This window comes from Aythya fuligula, chromosome 1, assembly GCF_009819795.1.
Source record: "Aythya fuligula isolate bAytFul2 chromosome 1, bAytFul2.pri, whole genome shotgun sequence".
NCBI classification, from domain to species: Eukaryota; Metazoa; Chordata; class Aves; order Anseriformes; family Anatidae; genus Aythya; species Aythya fuligula.
In genome coordinates, this window is record NC_045559.1 from 181,802,774 (window position 1) to 181,823,094 (window position 20,321).

The window sequence follows — 20,321 nt, forward strand, 5'->3', positions numbered from 1 at the left end:
TTTGCTTCTCTTCCTGGTGGCCTTGTGGCTATAACCACCAGACCTCCAGTTTTGTCTTTCAGCCATGTTTTTTTTTGTCTTTCACTGCCCCACCACTTTACCTGCTGGCTGCCACCAGATGCCCAAACTCCTAAGTTTTAAATAACTTGTAAAAACAGCTCCTGTAGCAGTCCCCTGCTGCACAGACTGATGTTCTTTCTACTGAACTAGACTGTCTGAGGCTTTAATTATTTCCCCTTCAGGTACGTGCCAGCCACAGCGCAGCTCCTGATGCCAAACAAACAATTTTGCCAGCCCAGACTGCGACTTGGTCACATATCAGTGGAGCTGATTCCAAGTGCACGGGAAGGGGACCAAGACTTTAAACCTCACTGCATGCTGCTGTGAGTTCAGTTTTTCATGGGGGAACCTGGGGGGATCCTGACCACAACTATCAGTTCCTTTCCCTGGGCTGGGTGGTGGAGAAGGGCAGTGGCCTCGTGGGGTGCACGGGGTATATGGGGTCCTGGGCTCAGGAGCTGGCAGTGCAGGGCAGTGCCATTCTTGCTCCACTCTGTCTGGTCTTGGGCAAATAACCCAGAAATGCTTCCAGACAGGTTTCTATGGTGCTTCCGCCCACTTGGACTACACCCTCTAAGCTCAAGAGAGAAATGACCAGAACTGCAAGTGTCTCTATTTACCAGACCTTGATATGGCCAGTAGAGAGAAGTAGGAAGGATGCTGGAGCATCTACCATAGATTCATCTCATTAGGCTTTGGTTACTTAAATGCTGGAAACCTACACTCATTATGCAGTGATGGGGCCATGGGATTGTTTCCTGAAAGTACCTCTCATTGCTGATCTGGATCCTCTAGGTTCCTTGAGCAAGGGGAAGGATGTAGCTGGGGGAGTGATGCCTTCTGCCCACACTCCACTACCCAGAGCAGCTCCGTCTGGGGGCAGAGCTGGGGGCAGATCCCTGACCCTATAGTGTGCTGTATCGTTTCAGCTTGCACCTCCCTCAAAAGTGTACAGTTCCCAGTGGTCTGACAGCTCTGGGGATCAGGGGTGGAAAGCAGATCATTTTTCCTGAATTCTGATACTGCAGGCAGTGCTCAAGTCCATATTTTACACCAGGATGAATGTTAGACCACAGCCATTAAAGTCAATGTTTTTTTAGTTCATTAAAATGGGGACAAACGTGTTTTCTTTCAGTAAATAAAATGTTCTATGTGTGAGTATAGCAACTGTCTATGCAGTACCCTAATCTTAGACATAGTTGCAAGGTGCTATTACAAAACCACTAATGAGATAAGCAAGCACCAGGCTGAATTTAGTCCTTAGGCTGCTGAATTGGAGAGATATCAATGTTTCTGTTAGCTTTGTGTGGGCTGTGCAGTTCCAGGTGGGCATTTAGTGACTACAGCAGAGAAAGTCTGTGAGTTGACGAGGTCTGCAAGGTCTCAACAAGCAATAAGTTCTGCTTCCTTTACTTCATGTTCGATATCCCACAGCAGGATTCTAAGGCCAGAGTTTATCACCAGAAACCATGCCAGGGTATTTGAGGTTCTGTAGATGTCTCTGGTCATAGCTTGGGAAATAATTACAGTATTTCAAACAGCCATTTGCGGCTAAGACCATCACCATCCCGGAGTCCAAATATGTTTGATTCTATGTGAAGTCAACAGTGATGTACAAATACACCTCTTCCCTTCATTTATCTATCCCAGTTGTGCTATTTTGTATGTTAAAAATCTTCTTTTATTCATTTAGTCTTATTCTGGGAGACACTGAAGCATTTCCAAGAGGGCACTTAATTTCATTAGCTTTTCTGGAAACAAAAGCACAGCAAGAACACCTAAGCAGAGAAATTAAATTACTAGATGCAAGTCAAAGGAGGGAAATGCCCTGATACCAGCTTTACAGACTGCAGACTCTTTAAAAGCTCACCACCCGGGTAACTAAAATTATAGCCACAATCCCAGCAACCCAAACTTTGTACACAGAGGAGCAAAACAGAGTGACTTACTGCTGTGGTGGTTTATGCCTGTCAGGAGAACAGGGCTACTTCTCAAATTAAAAGAGCTATCAAAGTGGTCTCATACAGTCTCTTCTATTAATCAAGTAGGTCTACTGTAATATTGAACATTGTTCCTCTCTGAGGTATAATTTTGTCTCCTTTCATCTAGAATGTTCTCTGAAAGCTGTGGCTTAGCTGGTGGTTTCTTCTCAAGTAGCTGAAAACCCTGAGATTGATTTATTTGTTTCTGAATGTAACCAAAACAATTGAGTGCTATTATTCTTCTCAATAATGTTAATAATAAGCTAGATACATGCAAATTTCAAGACACTTTACATGATGTACACAGATTTAGATTTTATAGAAATTTTAAAGATGTATCATTTTGCTTTTGCTGGTGGAAGTTCATCATCAAGGTCTTGTAATTTAAAGAAAATAAGTTCCCTCTGAATCCACTCAGCAGTGATAGTATACATCCTCAACACCTCAGGTGATATCAAATGAACTACTCTGACATTGCATCAGTTACAACAAACAAAAACCTTACTCAATACATTTTATATTTAAAATAATAATAATAATAATAAAATCTTAGAGATATTTCTCAACTTTCAACATTACTTGAATTTTACCCACGGAGTGTTGATATTTGTCAGTTGCTTGAGCGAAATACATTTACACAACCAGAGTACATTCTTGGAGGAGTAACCTAAGATTTGCATGTAAATAGAAGATATCACGTGTGAAGTGTCTTGTTGCTACTGCAGGAGATGAGAGTAAAATAACCTGGTTTGTAGATTTGCTTTTTATCTTTTCCAGTTCTCAGGTGACACTCTCTCAGGTGACACTCTCAGCAAAAAGGGATGTAAGATACAGAAAAATAATAATCATCATATGGGCTTTAAGCTTTTTGACAGTTTCCATGTTTGTAGCCAATATAAAGCCTAATCATAGGACCATTCAGTGTTATCTTACATAAAAGCTAGGCAGGATGGTGGCTGATGATAAAATGACTAGTCATGTTGTGAGCATGCACTCAGCAATGAATTTAAATGGAGCCGAAAGGATAATTTCCCATCCATTCAAAGGGAATCAAAGCCAGGATACTTGATTCTCCTTCAGTGGACTGAGTTCTGTATTTCAGTTAAAAAACAAAACAAAACAAAACAAAAACAAAACAAAAACAAAACAGACAAAAAAAAAACATACTTGACTTTTGGCCTTCTTTGGGTCTTCTTGTCTGGAGGTATCATTGCTTTTGATGATCAAAAATGCTACTAATGGGAGAATCATCAGAAATGAAAATGGGATGGCAACAGTTAAACACAGACTGATGACAGAACATCATCTTTTACAATATAAAGTCTAAATAGCATTAATATATTCTTCAAACTAAGTTGCACCCAGCAACTTCATATACAGAAGTACATAAAAATACTGAACTAACCATGAAATGGTTTCATACATCAAAGTGCTCTGTGTAGTGCCGAGGTACCTGCCACACGCAGAAGTGGCTGCTCAGGATGGAGCTTCTGGCTCCTCTTCTGGGGCTCCACACCACCACCAGGAACGCATGAGGTCGGCAAACGGGGCTGGGAGGAGCGGGAGGGCAGTGGGAGGTGGGACCCGAGGATGGAGAGGTGAACCTTATGGTCTTATTGTTCTCTGCATTTTAAAGAGCAGAGATATCTGAGCACGGCCATCTCACACAATTTCTGCCTTTCACAGAAACAAGTGAGCCAAACAGGCTGCTTCAGGTTGGTTTTGGAGAGAGCTTGTTCAGAGTATGAAATAAAAGTAAAGGATGTGCCGTGATAGTCTTCATAATGCCCCTATTCTGCATGCATTCTGGGTATCTGAAAAATAATCTTGTTAGTTTGTTGCAACGAGTTTAATGTACACCATATAATTAACATTATGTAATGCTTTTAAAGGCATAAGTGCAAGAGCTAAAGGCTATTATTGTAACGAATATCTTTTTTTTTTTCTGTAAAAAACATATAGCAGACAGTTATAAAGCAATATCCTGAAAGACAAACAGCAATTATTAACTTGATGGCAACAAATAAATAATGGATAGGCGCTGCTGGAAGCTTTTCCTTCTTTGGGTAGTATTATTCATTCCTTAATTTATTAATTCTTTATCCCAAGACATACATGGCTCTTTGCAAGTCTGAATAAGATGGGTTAGAGCTGAGGGAGATGGAGAGGAGGTGGGAGAGTAGGCTGAAGTGCAACAACACTATTTGGTAAGGTAAAGGGGAATGTGTCAGCCCTTTATGTTCATTTTTAGAATTTTCCCATTGCTGTACTTGGGAAGGAAACACAGTAATAGGCCAGCACTGATGCTGAAGGATTCCTCATCTGTGTGATGGGGTTTCAGCAGGAGGGACAGGGTGGGCAAGGAGCCAGGGGGAGTTTCCCTGGGCTGGGGGTGGTGGGCACCCATCTCTGCATGAGGCACGTGTAGGGCTGCTGGCCAGCAGGGCAGGTGGGAAGCACATCACCTGCCACCTGGAAAAGGGAAGGGACATCTGCCACCAGTGTGGCCAGGAGGGACAGTGAGCCTGGCTGGCAGTGGTGAATAAAATGTTCTCTTGTTCATCTGATTCCCATAAATTTCAGCCCATGGTGTCATTTCTGTGACCCCTTCCATAAACCTTCTAGGAAGCCTTGGCAGGAAGAAGGGTGTAGACATGAGCGGCATGATTTAGGAGCTTGAGATTCCTTATAAAATAGAGAGGAACAAGAGTGGAAAACATAATTTTATTTTATTTTATTTTTTGTGCTGCAGAATTCTTTGTGCATTCATTTTTACAAAGGAACAAGTTCCTTCCCCAACCCCCCACCCCCATTGATCATCAAGGGAAATTTCAAGACTTTTTAAACCATATCTTTCCTTCCACTCCCTTTCTAAGTGAAGCTCTTGATTTATTTTTTTTTAGATTGTTTGTTTGCTTTTGTGTTTTTTTTTTTTTCTTTTTTTAGCAGAAAGTTATTCTGGCATGAAGTTAGTCTTAACAGTTCTTGCTCTTCAGCCCATCAGCACGGCTTGGCAGCGCAGTTACTCCCCTGCACTCCTGCAATGTGAGGCTGCTTCAAAGCCCCACTGGGCATTGCTCCACATCCCTCAGACAGGGAGCTGCATTTCCTAAAGATTCATCTTGCTTCCGATAAAACCCCAAAGACCTGCTCTGCTGCCTTTAATCAATAACACGGCCTCCAATTTATGAGCGCAGTAAAACCAGCTGAGGGGTGGGCAGCCGCTCTTGCATTACAGCTGCTGCTACCTGTTGTGCAGTGCTGTGCCTTGGCACAAGGCTGAAAAGAGAGTGAATTTTTAGGATACATGGGGCTGTTCACCTGCCCAAGCCCAAGGATTGTGATGGGATGTTGGGTGAGGTTTATGGTGCCCAGTGCCATGGCGAACACCCAGCAATATCATCCTGCCTAGGGCATGCCATGCTAGGAGAGTGACTGTATGTCACATTCCCTAGGAGCTGGAAGAAATTAGTGTGGTCTTAATGTCAGCTGGCATTACTGATGTGTACTGGTGCCCAAGAGTGCTGATTTAGCATTGTGATTAATACTGGAGTGTCAGGCAGAATTACTGCCAAACTCGGGTAGCAGGCGACTAAAGTCAAGCTCAGATCTGTGAGGAGGAAATATGAAAATATTTCTGTCAATCATTTGGGATTTATTATGGCTAAACTGACTTTTAAATGCATCGGGAATGCAAACTCCAGGATACCCTCCCCTGCCATGTGAACCTTTCTCTTTCTCCCCTCTGATGCTGTGAGACCCAAAGTATTTTCATTTGAGGCTATGTGGGGACCTTTAGAGTAACCAGGCTGATTCAGATATTCATGCTTTTTTTTTTTTTTTTTTTTTTTTTAAGTTTTCCTATCCTTAAAACTGATAAATTATTAATTATCTGATAGGAGGAAATCTGTTGTTAAATAATCCTCAGGCGCAAGTTTACAATGCTTTTAAATTCAAAGAGAAACTACTTCTTCCGTCATTTCCCAGGGCTTGTAATCTATGTTCCGCTAATTAACACACTGTCTGAATTATACATTAGTTCCTATTCTTCCTGCTGTGTAGCACACTGCACTTACGCTTTTTCTTTTCAGCTGTTGGCCCCTGGGAATCAGGGTGAGATTTTTACATGGTACCATCATGTCCATCTGTAGTGGTAACCCTTCTGTCCTCACTGCTTTTATCTCCTCTTGAACAACTATAACAAAACAATATTTTTGTGCACAAGTCCTTTTTTTCTCTCCGTTTCTCTTGTTCTTTGTTTTGTTTGGTTTTGTTCCCCTAAGGCTTAAAAGCAGCCTGTTAGTGGTAGAACTCTTGGGATAGGATAGGTTGTGCCATTCTCTGGATGGAGTTAAGAAAAATTTCAGATTACAGCTGAAAACAGTCTAATAAATCTGATAAACATGTATCTGAGACAGGAATAAGCAAAGGGGAAGAAGGGTGTCTCTGCTCAGCTGACCCAGCAGCAATTGCTTCCAGAACTTTAATGGTCTATCACCTTTTCATGGGCACAACATATTCCAGATGTCTTGCAGGTAACACTGCCTATCCTCAGCAGCCCCCTCCAGAAATAAAACAGTAAGAACAGCAGATCATGTGCTAAAGATATCTGGTAACTCATAGCCTAACAGGTAGGCACCAGAAATCCTGACAAATCTTCTGCTGGTTTACAGTCTGACTTACAGCTGGACCATTAGTATGCTTCCCCTTAACAAACAAATAAAAAATATAAAAATAAATAAAATCCATATTAGTTAATGTCTGATGTATAACTGCTTGTATTTTATAGAAATATTCCTGGGTTCAAGCATATATATATGTCACATATACATTCATAAGTATTTATGATAAATATATATCATATATAAGTATTATAATTCTGCACAATTGTATTGCTAGAAAGCACTACATACATGAATATAAATATATATTTGTGTGTGAATATACTATTCCAACCATTATTAGGATATTTAGGTGCTTATTTGCTTTTTAATCCAGAAAACATTTAATTTTAACCAGAAAAATAGGTTGCATAATGAGACTTTTTCTATGGCTGTGTTTGTATGCATATGCATATGCTTGGCAGAAGTAGTAAAGTAGTCTTAATTTTGAATTATTTGAAACAGATTCATGTTTTGTTTTACACATTTGTTATGATATGCATTCTTTCATATTTTCTGCTGACTATCAGGGTTTTTAAACTGCTTCTCACAGGTAGAAGTGAAGCCTCTGCTAGCATCTTCAATCAACCTAATATGGAAAAGAGACATTACATTTTTTCAAATCTAAAATATTCCTATAATGTGTCTTGTACATCTTCTTAATGGTGACAGAGGAAATCATGCCAAAAACATCAGCTGGTGTAAGAGTTTCTCCAGACCTTCATCAGCTTTTGTTCTCTGAATTCCTTGTAGCCCATGTGCAGTGCAGCAGCCGAGTGCTCTGCTTGCTCAGGAAGGATCAGTCCAGCACACTTCTTTGTGTCTTCTGGTAAATATTCTCATCTGTAACTCTCTTTTGTGCAGACACCTTTTATAACAGTTTCAGATTGTTTTCTCTTCAGACAGTTTTTTGTTTTCTCTCCTCATCTTTATCAACAGATTTCATTAACACGCCTTGGGTTCTTTGCTTTCACAGAATATTATGAGCAATATTAAAAGCCTAAATGACATAGAGAAGTGCAAAATTTCACCATGTGTTTGTGTTACAAAGGCGTAGCTTATATAAAAATGCAGGTAAGAACATTATGGTGTTAGTTATTTGCCAGACTAAGGTCTAAAGTGTCAGTATTTTTGTGCCACAGCCAGACAGACGCTTACTGAAGCAGTGGCTGCCTCTTCCTTCAAGCTGTAGTTCTGTCTATACCAGAAGACCAAATAATCCTCTTCAGCTATATGGCTTCTTTCCCTGTGGATTCTCCAACATCTGATAATGTGACAGAGCTCATCCTACAGCCTTTCCTTCACTTCAGTCCATTAAGTAATTGGAATCTGCTTCCTCCACCGCCTTGCCAATTTGCATGAAATTAATGGGGTTTAGTAATTTTAAGATTTTTCACTCCTCTGTAAAATTTCACTGAAACTAGACAATGTTGAAAAGATATAAAAAGGCAGGAAATTACACACAGATGAGACAAGATCAGCTCTATGTCCATCACTAGTCAGGAATATAATCTGTAAAATTCACTTTCTTGTAATATAAGAGCCTTTGTTGCAATAACTTCTAATAAGAAAACACAATCCCCATTCCAACCTACTTGCCTCTGCTCATTAGAGGGTTAATAGAGTTTCTTGCATGGCGAAAGAGACTAAATAAACAGGCTTCTGCAGGACTGAGGTCTTGTCCTTGAAATTAAAATTCATATAGGATATATTTCTTCACTTCCCTTAGGAAGCAGATTTATCTTGATCACAGCAATAATACATGGCTCAGCTCCATAGTCACTGTAAAAATAAGTGTTTCTTACTCTTGTGAGTATCATGTTTGAAATTGGGCTTTATTTTTTTTTTCATGTCCTTGCAAAGCTATTCCATACCTCAAAATATCAAACCTATTTCTGGATCAGTCATGTATTTCTTCCCAAATGTTGTTACGAAGAAAATTGCTTCTGACCACAAGTTTGTAGTTTCGGTATATGATGAAGGGATGGGATGTGGGACTTGGTGTTGCTTTTATTGTGAAAGAAGAAGCACACCATAGGAATTGGCTGTCACTGTGTGCAAATATCCGAAGTCACCTAAAACTCTAACATGTTGGTATAAAACACAGTTACTGGTATTCAACAGTATATTTTTGGTAGAAGAAAAAAAAACAGCTTTAAGAGGTCATATGTATTAAGTAATCTTTTTTTTTTTTTTTTTTTTTTTTCATCTAGAAAACAGATATTCCCCTGCCAAATAATGGGGTAAATTTTATTTTTTTTAGCATTTTTACCGGCATGTAAGCAAAAAAATTTCTGATAAAAAAAACTTCCAGTTCTTCAACCAAAGGGGATCAATAACATGTCACATAAACATTGTAAGTCAGTGGCATTTAATAGTATTCAGCAGAAAAAGAATAGTCCATATATTACCAGTAGAATGGGTAATGTTAGAGTTGTTACGTATTCATCCAGTTCTCCAGCCATCAGTTCTGCTTAAATTGGATAAGGTATTTCTTCACAGTCTCACAGATCTCATCCACCTTTTTGTCATCTTGGTTTGTTCCTAATAACTCAGATTTTGGCAAACCTTCAAAGGCCCTTGTGCTAACTGTACCTACCAAGACATTCCTGTTTCACAGGCACCAGAAGAAAACCGATCTTGTGTCTGCTGGATCTGTATGTACACAGAACTGAGATTCCAAAGTTAAACTATTTCATTAGTTTAATTAATTAGTTTAATTAATTTAACTAATTTCAATAAGAAGTCATACTATAAAGGCAAGGAATTTATGATATAATTGTGGTTTTACATCATAGTTTATACAAAAGCAAATGGGATTAAAATGCAGAAAAAGAAGTAAATTAATTTCTCTATATCAAAAATAAAATATAAATATTTGGAGACTCACTAATCTGTCACATTGCTTTCACTCACCAGTAAAAAAAAATAAAATAAAAAAGATAAATAGTTACCACTTCTGCTGCTCTTTCTGTTGGTGTTACCACAATAAATTGTGAATACCATGCATGTAACTTACTGATTTTTGTAAATTTACTCTAGCACCAACAGACTTCTAATGGAAGAAGCCAGCTACATATCTGAATAACATGTTTGTACTAGCTACTCCATGGTGCAATAGTACAAACTTCCACTACTTCAAGTCATGTTACAGCTTCAGAGCATTTGGGACTGCAAAGGACCACCACGTTAATTTTCATACACATATTAGAGAGATGTGTTTCTAAATCGACATCACATGCAAAATCATTTCATGTTTCTTCTACTTTATGTATGCAATTGCTGATGTTAGTATTACAGCCATAATTGTAATCAAATAATGCTTTCTATTTTCAAGCTAATGGGCTTGTATCTTATGTCAAAAGCAGGTTTATTTATATACAGTGCCAAATTCATTCTCACAGTGGGGTTCCCCTTAGATAATGGATTCACTGCAGAGATTGGAAAACACATAATTATAGCTCAGCCCACGCTGTCTTGTATATGGAGAGTGAAAATGAAGTCTGGAGTAAGGACATTACAAGCAAAGTGACATATATTTTCTAAGACGACTGTTACTAAGCAATACTATCTTCCCCTTTGTAAACTGCTAATTCCTGCAAGTGTCTTCTTGTTGAGGGTCAAAGACTAATTTCTAGTTAATTAGGCTCCCATGTTAGTTAATAATTTCTTACTAAAACTGTTTTCTTTTTAACATCAAGTAGATTTTTGTGTTGTGATTCTCTATGTTGGCTGGAGCTAATTTAGACATTATTATAGATGCTTGTCCCATCTGTATGCCTCTGCATATACACACCTCTACTTCTGTTAAGCAGAACATCCACGTCTACAACTTCCACCTTTCCATTACCCATAATCAAAAATCCTATTTCCAAATAAGTATTTATGGGATGTGTTATATGAAGAGGACAACTTGATCGTGTATTTGCTGATGGTTCCATTTGACATTAAACAGTTTAGGACCCAGGTCATAACAGCTTCAGATTAAAAAAAGAACTTTTTTTTTTTTTTTTGTTTAAAAAAGTGCCCTCCTTTTCTTTCAATGCCACTATTATTTTTGAGAGATCCATTTCCAATACTTATATCTGGGGGAACACAATTTGCCTAATACAAAAAATGCAGATACAGACCTTTTATGACACAAATTATCCTTGCAGTGCAGAGCACAAGAAAATGGGATTCTCTCTTATTTCAAAATATTTTGCAGAAACTATAAATATTTTTCCTTATTTCCTTTGCTAAAAGAGATACATTATGCAAGAAAATACCCACATATGTCTTGTTAATATATGCTTCCCCCCACTGCTGAAGCTTTCTTAGTTTCCTCACCCCCTTATCACTTTGATGGAATTGATATTTGTTGCATTCACTGGGGCAGTTCTGGTTTTGAGCAGGCTTCAGGACTTGCACAGTTCCATTTTTTCACATTTATAGGAAGAAATCTCTTCAACAAAAATCTGATGGTGCAGATCAGGCTTTCTACATGCTGTGATGTTTGCGGACAGAAAGGGATACAAAACTTGTTCTACTTCATGTATTAACTGATGGTTTTCCTGTAAAATGTGTTCCCTAGTCCAATTTCACTTTGACAGACTGACTTCTGTGGACCTGTTTTACCAATATACCACCATGACTAGTAATTCCAGTTCATATTGAGACAGCTTCGTTGTGAATGGCAAAAAGAGCCTATTGCAATCAATACTTACAAATATGAGCTTACATTTCCAGGGAGAAATAATTCTGCCTGCAGTAAGTAAGGCTTTTTGTGGCCAGACTTTTATCATGCTTCAGCAAGGAAGATATCTGTGGCATATTTTAGTTTATTATCAGTCAAGTTACTCTGCCAGTCACAGTGATTAACCACAAAGTGCAAGTGAATTCCACAGACTTTTTGGAAATTATGCTGAAAACTAGTACTTGGGATTATATATGTTTTAAATGTCTGCCTGTTTGACTAAATTAAAAATATTTTTAATTTATGTATATATATATATTAAAAAGAATTAGTGTCTTTTCTGTTATGTGAGTTTTTCTTTAACCAGAACTGAGTTTGCTTGCAAATTGTATGAACCTATTAAACCAAATGGCAGAGCAGTCTGTGTTCTATTATTTTGATAAGGTGCAAAAAAGAGAACACTCCTCTCTGCTTGTAGGATTAATTAGCACATTATATTATTTTCACAGTAATTTTTTCTCATCCATGTATGATTAACAACCTTCTATTTGCAAGAAGGTCTCTTGCCCTTTCCAGCCTTGTCTATCCAATGAGAGAATTCACACTACATGCTCAGTTTTATCTACGTGTGGACATAAGTCATGTGGTCCTTGCTTGCCTAATAAAACTTAAGGTTCCTGGAGGTTTTTTTTGCATCTTAAATTTTCACTTTCATCCTGGTTGCATATAACCTGAGAAAATTAATGTTTTTTTTTTTTTTCTTTCATTAAAAAAAAAATAGTGCAAAATTTGTGTTGACCCACAGCACACTTTCTGATCATTGCTGTTATTCATTGGTTGCTTATTCTCTTCATTTAAGCTTCCAAGCAACTTCCTTGATCTTCTTTATCAGGTTCTTTGGATGTTGAGGGTCATGAAATACATATCTGAGCCACCCACCACCTTCCCTTCTATTTCCTCTTTCTTTGTGCAGTGTTTGGGAAGACCAAATGTATTACAAGGCCTTAATTTTGTTAAGTATGTCCAGTTCTGAATGCTGGTCTCCTGTGGTCACAGTAGACTATGAAAAGACAGAGCATACTCTTTTCATGTCTTCCTGTTGCCCAACACTTTAACTTCTGTACCGAAAGGGTTGTTAGGCATTGGAATGGGCTGCCCAGGGAAGTGGTGGAGTCACCATCCCTGGAGGTCTTTAAAAGACGTTTAGATGTAGAGCTTAGTGATATGGTTTAGTGGAGTACTTGTTAGTGTTAGGTCAGAGGTTGGACTCGATGATCTAGAGGTCTCTTCCAACCTAGAAATTCTGTGATTCTGTGATTCTGCGAACACTTGGTGGCTTGGATAGCATTGCACCAAAACAGTAGCACAGCACTGTATTAAGTCTGTGTCAATTAGTTTTTCCCTGCTTGCTCAATGTACATGGCAGCAAAACTATGTTAGGTATATGGTATGTGTAGGCTTGCAGTAAGAGATCTCTTGCAATCTGTTAGGGTTAGGCTGCAATCCATGCTAAGTGGTTTGGTAACTACCAGTTAGTGACTGCTCCTAAAGGTGATAATTACATTAGTTGGCTCATCAACTCCTGCAGCTCAAAAAATAGGTGGGAGACTCTCTCAAACAATGAAGTCCAGTTAATTAGTATTCCTTAGTATTCAACAGCAACATAAATATCCACACATCATCAAAAGGGGGGCTGTGCTTGCAGCACTCCCATATTCACTTTTTCCAAAACTACAATTTCAGAATTGCTTGCATTTAAACCCCATTTGTTTATGGCACTTGAAACACTTAGTTGCACTGCCACAGATCTCTTGCACCTCCTGCATTGATTTGTAAGTCAGGTGCTGACAAACTTTCAAATAATTTTTGGGACTAGGTAATAATTGTACCTAACACACTGGCTGTACATCATCAACCTCAGCAGAACATGTGTCTGGCATGTGATCACATGCAAAACCAGAAATTCCAGCAGTTAGCTGCTAGCTACCTTCCATGCCACAGCCCAAATATGAATACAAACTTTTCAGGCAGTGAGGTCATGACTAGGTAACTTGCCCTAAGTATGGTGCAGCCTGGACATGTGCTGCACCAGATGACTGAAGAATTAAATTTGACCCATGCTTGTTCTGTTCCTTCCTACCCTTCAAGTAAGATTGACTCCACTTTCTTGCCTCTTGCTCTTGCCATTCTTTCCATGGCCTAGAAAAGAAGGAGAAAAGGAGAATCTTTTTTTTTTTTTTTTTTTTTTATCTTCAAAGAAATGTAGACGAACATCTCTTGAGTATGGTCCACAGATGCCTGACTCACAGTACAGTGAGTTGATAGCCCTTCACTTTGCCTTTTCTATAATTCTACCAAAATCATAAGTCCTGAAATAGGAATAGACACCAAAACATTTAAAAGACTCTGCCATGCCTTGCTCTTCAGGAGGTAGGTTTCTACATATTCTTATAACCATGATTAACAACAGGAGAAAAATATTTAAAATAAATTAATTCCTTTGTCTTTCCCTATTACCTGTTAATGTATAGGATCTATTTTCTCTCCATTAAAATTCCAGCAATTGTAGTCATGTAAATCAAAGGGGACTCAATTTCTGAAATGGAGTTTGATAGTTGCAGTGGAAGAGATTGGAACATGAATGTTACTTTCAAGAAAAAAAAAATTTTTTTTTTTTTCCTAACTAGATAGCAAAGTAGCAAACCCTCTGATGTGCTGATGTAGCTGATGTGTTGAAATGAAAATGTGTTTAGACTAAGTTTAGAGAGCTACATTTCTGACAACTGGTACTATAGCTACAGAATTCAAGCCGTTTTGAATCCTAATGCCTGACATTTACTTTAAGATCAAGAAAAGTAACATTGTAGCCTGTAATGGTGATGTGGTGTAAATATAAATAGTGGTTAGCCAACAGAATAAGGTATCTTGATGTGTGGCAGAGTACTCCTACCATATAAGGTATTAATTGATGCCTGAATTAGACAACTCAGGGAATGCAATGTCATACATTACAGTCAAGAAAATTGAGCTAAGCATTGTTTGGTTTCCAGTTTGATGACCATTGCACATACAAGTAAGCCTACTATTACTTACAGTGACTTTTCACACGTATTTAGAGGTATGAACCTCTGCCTCTGCAACACAACCTGAAAGCTCCTCTCTAGTTCCTGCAGATGGGCAGAGTTTCCAGCCTCATTGGGAGCATTCATGCTGCTGCAGGTCACACAGCCTTGCCATCCCTTTTTGTGAATTTTAAGGATGGGAGTGGTATGGCCAAACACGGCATCTGCAATGCAGACTCTGAACCAGACTGTCCAACTCAAGGGACCAGGACAAACAGTTGTAGTTGGTGATCCACTTCATTATGAAATAGACAACTAAACTGTGTTGGTCATCTAATCCGTTATAATCACTCCTTAATGACCCCCATGGTTTGGTGACAGAGGTACCCAAAGTAGTACTAGTAGTAATCTGCCTTCATTTTAGCCTCTTTAGTACTCCCACCAGCTCTTTGACCATTTGAATAGAGCATCACAACACTCTGAACAATGTTTTCACCTTTCTAAATATTTCTAGCCTCACATTAAAAAAAAATAAATAATTACTGTGCTAACAAGGAAATAACTCCTTTCTCAATGTTTAAATTTAAAATCACAACAATTTTACAGCTGCTGTAAATTTTTATCAGTTGTGTCTCAGCCTTTTTATTTTAGTTGTACAGGAAAATGTAATTGTCCTCTAAAAGTTGTTTCTCCAGATACTATTTATTTATTCTACCTACCATCTAATTATCAGTAAAAATGTCATTTTTTCCCCAAGGCAAGATTTTTAGCCAAGAAGGTGTACTCAAGAAACTTTCCACTTTTATGAATAACATAAAATGATCAAATACCATATAATATAAGCTTCTGTGCAGACGATTAGGCTATTTTTCTGAAATGACTTTAAAACCAGACTATGAGAGACAAGTTACTCTAATGAAGTCAGGCATTTTTCTCAAAGGATGTGCACAGTCCTCAATTTATCCTTAACAGTTTTTGTCACTCAATGTAAAGAAATGAACAATTGTATTTCATACCTTTCCAATTCAAAAGCAAGGTAGGAGCTAATTTTTCTCATAGCATAGTTATCGGAGGATGAAATGATTAATTGGTGAATGAGAATTCACAATAAATTAACTGAAAGTCATGCTTTATGCAGACACATAGCTCACTAGCAGGTAGTAGCCAAATTATGATGAGCTACAAGAAAAAACAGCTTAAGTAGATTTTGAACCATATCCTGAGCTGTGACTCAGGTGTTGGAGTTTAGCCAGATAACAGTCTTTGCATCTCAACACAGAGACAAGTCAGCAAGACTACAGTGAAAAAAAGCTGTCATTCTCCGTTACATCAGTAGTGTATGTACATACATCCAGGCCTATGTCTGTCATTAGCATGAGGTTAAAGGACAAATAAATATGCTGACTTGGTTCAACTCTACTTTGTATATAGAATATATACAAAAGATAGTTGGGGAAATTTAGTTGGAAGAGCTCTAATCAGGTCATCTGATGGCCAATAAGTATGTTTGAAGTTCACTTATCTTTCAATATCCATAGCTAGAATTAAATATATCTTTTATCAAAGAAAGTGATAGGTCTCCATTTCTCAGATATTTCCAGAAAATTGAGAGCCAACAATTGCTACTGAAGATCAGAGAAGGAATTAGCACTATATACTCATATGTCTAACAGCTCTGGCCATCCTGGTCCTATGCAGCTTGTTGGTAGCTGTAAAGGTGTGCAAGGGAAGGATCTGGATCCCTGACAAAGGAGGGCTTAGCAATGCATTACGTAACAGAAATGGGAGGAAAACTCATTAACAGAGATTAATTCAGTTCTGTTTGCTTGCTCATCTTTGCTAATCCAGTGAGAGAGTGATGAAATCATGACTGCTGGGTTAGGATGTGTTTAGCCTGGATGATGTGGTCTGATGAGCCATTGAGCCATTTGTGAACTGGGCTGGTGTTTTATATACTCTTAAGTTCACTGGGACCCCAATAACTTTTTTTTTTTTTTTTTTTTTTTTTTTTCCTGCAGAAATGCTGTAATGTAAATAAATTTGTGCTTAACCAATGGAATGAGGTTCCTCACACACACCATGAAACATGAGAAATATATATTTAAATGATATCATCTGTGCTATAACAGAATAGTTTACTTGACTGATTTTTTGGCAGTCTCCCAGAGATGATACTTTCAAAGTCCATTAGATATATTGCCCTGCTAGGTCAATAAAGTGGCAAACTGGAAAGGAATGTAGAAAGACTGTAATTTTCTAATACATATGCTAGGGTATTTTTCTCCATGTGTTTTCTCCTAAAAGTGCTTTCTATCTCTTTAGCACATTGATGAATTTGTCTGGTTCAGTCTTTAAATCCCTTGAAATATCTTTCTTCATTTACTTGTCCTGCTCCCTTGGTTTCCAGAAAGAGAACAGCAGTCCCCTGTTGTATAGAGACTTGATTCACAGAGAGTTTCAGAACAAATTTACTGATCACAAATAGATACAGACAGTAATTAATGCATTTAAACACTTAGAATTGAATAATATGATCAGGCTGTTGATCTTTTTTTCCTAAGTCGATGAATTTTATTTACTGGGTGAGGATTTCTAAGTTCCAAGATTTGGAACTTCTCAAAGGTTGGCTCTGGCTCTATAAAGTGATAAAAATACAGGAAGCAATGTCAAAGCTTTTGATTTCATTGTTATCTGGTTTATTTATGTATTTATTTATTTATTTATTTTCAGATTTGGAGGAAGAGGAACTATCCGTGCTTCGTATTTCTTTATTTGCTTCTTGGGGGTTATTTGAAGATGTGAGTGTTTTCCTATGATTTTGCAAATAGAGCATGTATTTGCAGCTATTTACATGATTTGAGATTTCAGTAGAGACAAAAAAGAAGGTAGGAAATTTCTCGTAAAATTAATGAGAGAAAAATGAGGAAAGAAATGAATGGAGAAAAACAAACAAACAAACAAACAAACAAACAAACAAAACAAACTGTATGAGATATAGAAGCCAAGATAGAGAGCATAAGGTAAATAAATGTTGTGCTCAGTGCTGCCCATGTTTTGCTGTGTTGAATAAAAACTTCTTTGTGGACAGGCTCAGGAGTACTTGGACCTCCATTGCAGAGGAGCCACCACCAGGGAGGCAGCAGGATATTTAATAGACACTAATTATGGGCAAAGACAGGATGCTTTCCTGAATTTCACCCCCTGACCACTCTTATATGTACTATCCTCTTTACTGCCTCTTTATTATTGTTTCCAAACAGCGGCTGGCCAAGGAGGGAGTGAGCTAAAACCTCTGTGTTTCTAATTCTTATTCAAAACAAGAGTTTACATCTTAGAGCTTTGCAAGCATAAAACCTGAGGAATACAGAGAGAGAGGGAGAAAGAGAGACAGAGAGAGAGAGAGAAAGAATCTTTCTTCTTCCAGCTCTCCAAGTCATGTTTTTGTCACCATTTTGGCTGAGCTGACAAGGGGACTCTGGCTTCCCCAGATGGAAAGAACCACATCTCTGCTGCTGGGAAGTGACAGGCTTTTCCTGCTGAAATCCACCCTCGTTGGAAGGCTGTCACATCACCAGATTTTAAGCTTTACATGTATGCAGAACATATTTCTTTGGACAGAGTTAACTGAAGTAACCTTGACAGCTGGTTGACCATCTCTTGTGTTTTCAGAAAGTCTTATGCAACACATATACTGTGCCTCGCAGAATAACAGCTCTTTTTCCTTTGGTCATTAAATATAAAAACAGAGCTGAGATGTGATGGTCATAAAAGCCTTTAGAAAATGCCGACACATTTTCCCTGATAAATTTGTTTTGGTGAGTTTTCTGTTATTTATATTTTTCTAATCGCTAGATGAACTGTCTGGCTTCTTCAAGCTATTTAATCAGAAATAAGCATAAAATAATTATGACAAATGTTACAATTAGTTGTTATGTGAAAAATAATGAATTTTAAGAGAGGATGATTGTTTTACACACCAAAGAAGTGTGACATTCAATCCCTTGGCCTTTAAACAAATATAAAGATACTACAAATAATAGTTTAATACCACAATAGGTAAAAAGGCATCTATTGATTTTATATGAGAAATCTCTCAAGTGTAATCCCAAAATAAGAAAAGCCATATCATGTCCAGGTCAAAAGAGATGTAAGGATATGAGGAAGAAAGCAGGCTACCAGAGGGTTGAATCTGCTGTGAACCACGTCACCTCCCATCTGTGTTGCATGTGGCAGGTGAAATTGTACCGCCTTCTGGGATGTACACAGCAATTGCATCTGTGCTGACCTCTCAGTACATCCACAGGGTTAGTAACTGAAAGTTACCGGTGCTTTTCCTTCTCTTTTATTTAAAAGAGAAAAGGCACATGCAGATATGTATACTTTTCATACCAGTGACACAGATAGGAAGAAGGAAGAGCAAGCATTTGCTTTGTACTCATTTTTTTCTTAGGGAGCTGTCCCTGCTCCCCAAAACTGCCCTGACTCCCTTGTCAGCCTGGAGGTAGCTCCCATCAGAGCCAGCAGCTGGCATTGCCCTTCCACAGGGCTTGGTTCTCCCCAGCATCATCCCACAGCCAAACCCCACGGGGAAGAAATTCAGCATGCAGAGTTGCAGGAGCACACCTAGGAAAAATGTATCCTGGGGACACCCAACTGGAAGCAATTAGAGAGAGCCAGAGGCCAGGAATGGGGATAAAAAAAAACAACATGGATTCATTCTTTAAACATTGCAAGAGATGGTTAAGACACACAGAAACCCACGTTAATGCCTTTCAAGCCCTACAGCTGCTCTCTATTTCTTGTTCTTTCTTACTCTTAGCCTGAGTTTTGCGTGTCTGGGAGTTAGATTTGCTTTCCTCCCCCATCCTTTGCATTTTGTCTTAGTATGCATGAATGAAAACCTATGTGGCAGGTTGGAGACAGGCAGAAAGGAATCACCCTTTTGGTCCTTTCTACAAGCTATTTCCCACCTTTTTTTCCAGTACTTGGGGCACTTCCCCCTGACACACAGGCCCTGCTGGATGTGGTCCCCTGTCCTCAGCATCCTGCAGGACTGCTCACCGTGATCTTGTGTTTCAGTCGGGAAGCTCAGCCTTGCTTTTTTTCCCTTCCTCTAATTAACGTCAGAAATATTGTATTGTCATGCTCTCTTTATCCCAGTGCTCCTCTAATTAGCTCACCACATTATTCTGCGTGTGTTTGAGGCTGTTCAGTGTTAATGAGTCTGTCAGTCACAGTCTTCAAAGACTGCATCTTCAGAGAAGCCGGGGATGGAAAGGACCTATTAGAGATGGTTGGCTCCTGCCTCAGAAAGCAGGAGTCCTCCAGGGTTAGTTTAACTACTTGTGAAATTGGCAGTGTTGCTTTCGGGCTTTGAGGGTGGCATATGTGCTTTTTTCAGCTCAGCAGTCTGGCCAAGGCAAACTTTGCATACCAAAATGAGAAGTAACCACCTCATGTTAAAGGTTGCACAGAAGGATTGTGCCTGATTTGCAAACACTCTGTAGTCGGGTCTTATTTTTATGGCATAACCAGGCTGAAACTTCATTTTATGTAAATAAAATCCTTTCTGAGGTAGGGAGAATGCTTTAGATGGCAATACAGTAACCAGTGAATCCTCCCAGCCCCACACAGGATTTTTGGAAACCAGCCACACAGAACCTAGGAAGTTACACCTGGCCTGCTACCACCATGTGGGCCACCTCTTTGATTTAGAGCTACCTCATGCACATCTGAGCTGGACCCATTAAATAACTGCTGGTGCCAACTTTCACTGAGCCACAGCTCCTCAGAGCCACTTTTTCTTGCCCAACAAACCTTTCTCGTTTAACTTAATGTTTCAGAGACTCCACCATTGGAAGGGTAGTGGGATGGTTTCTGC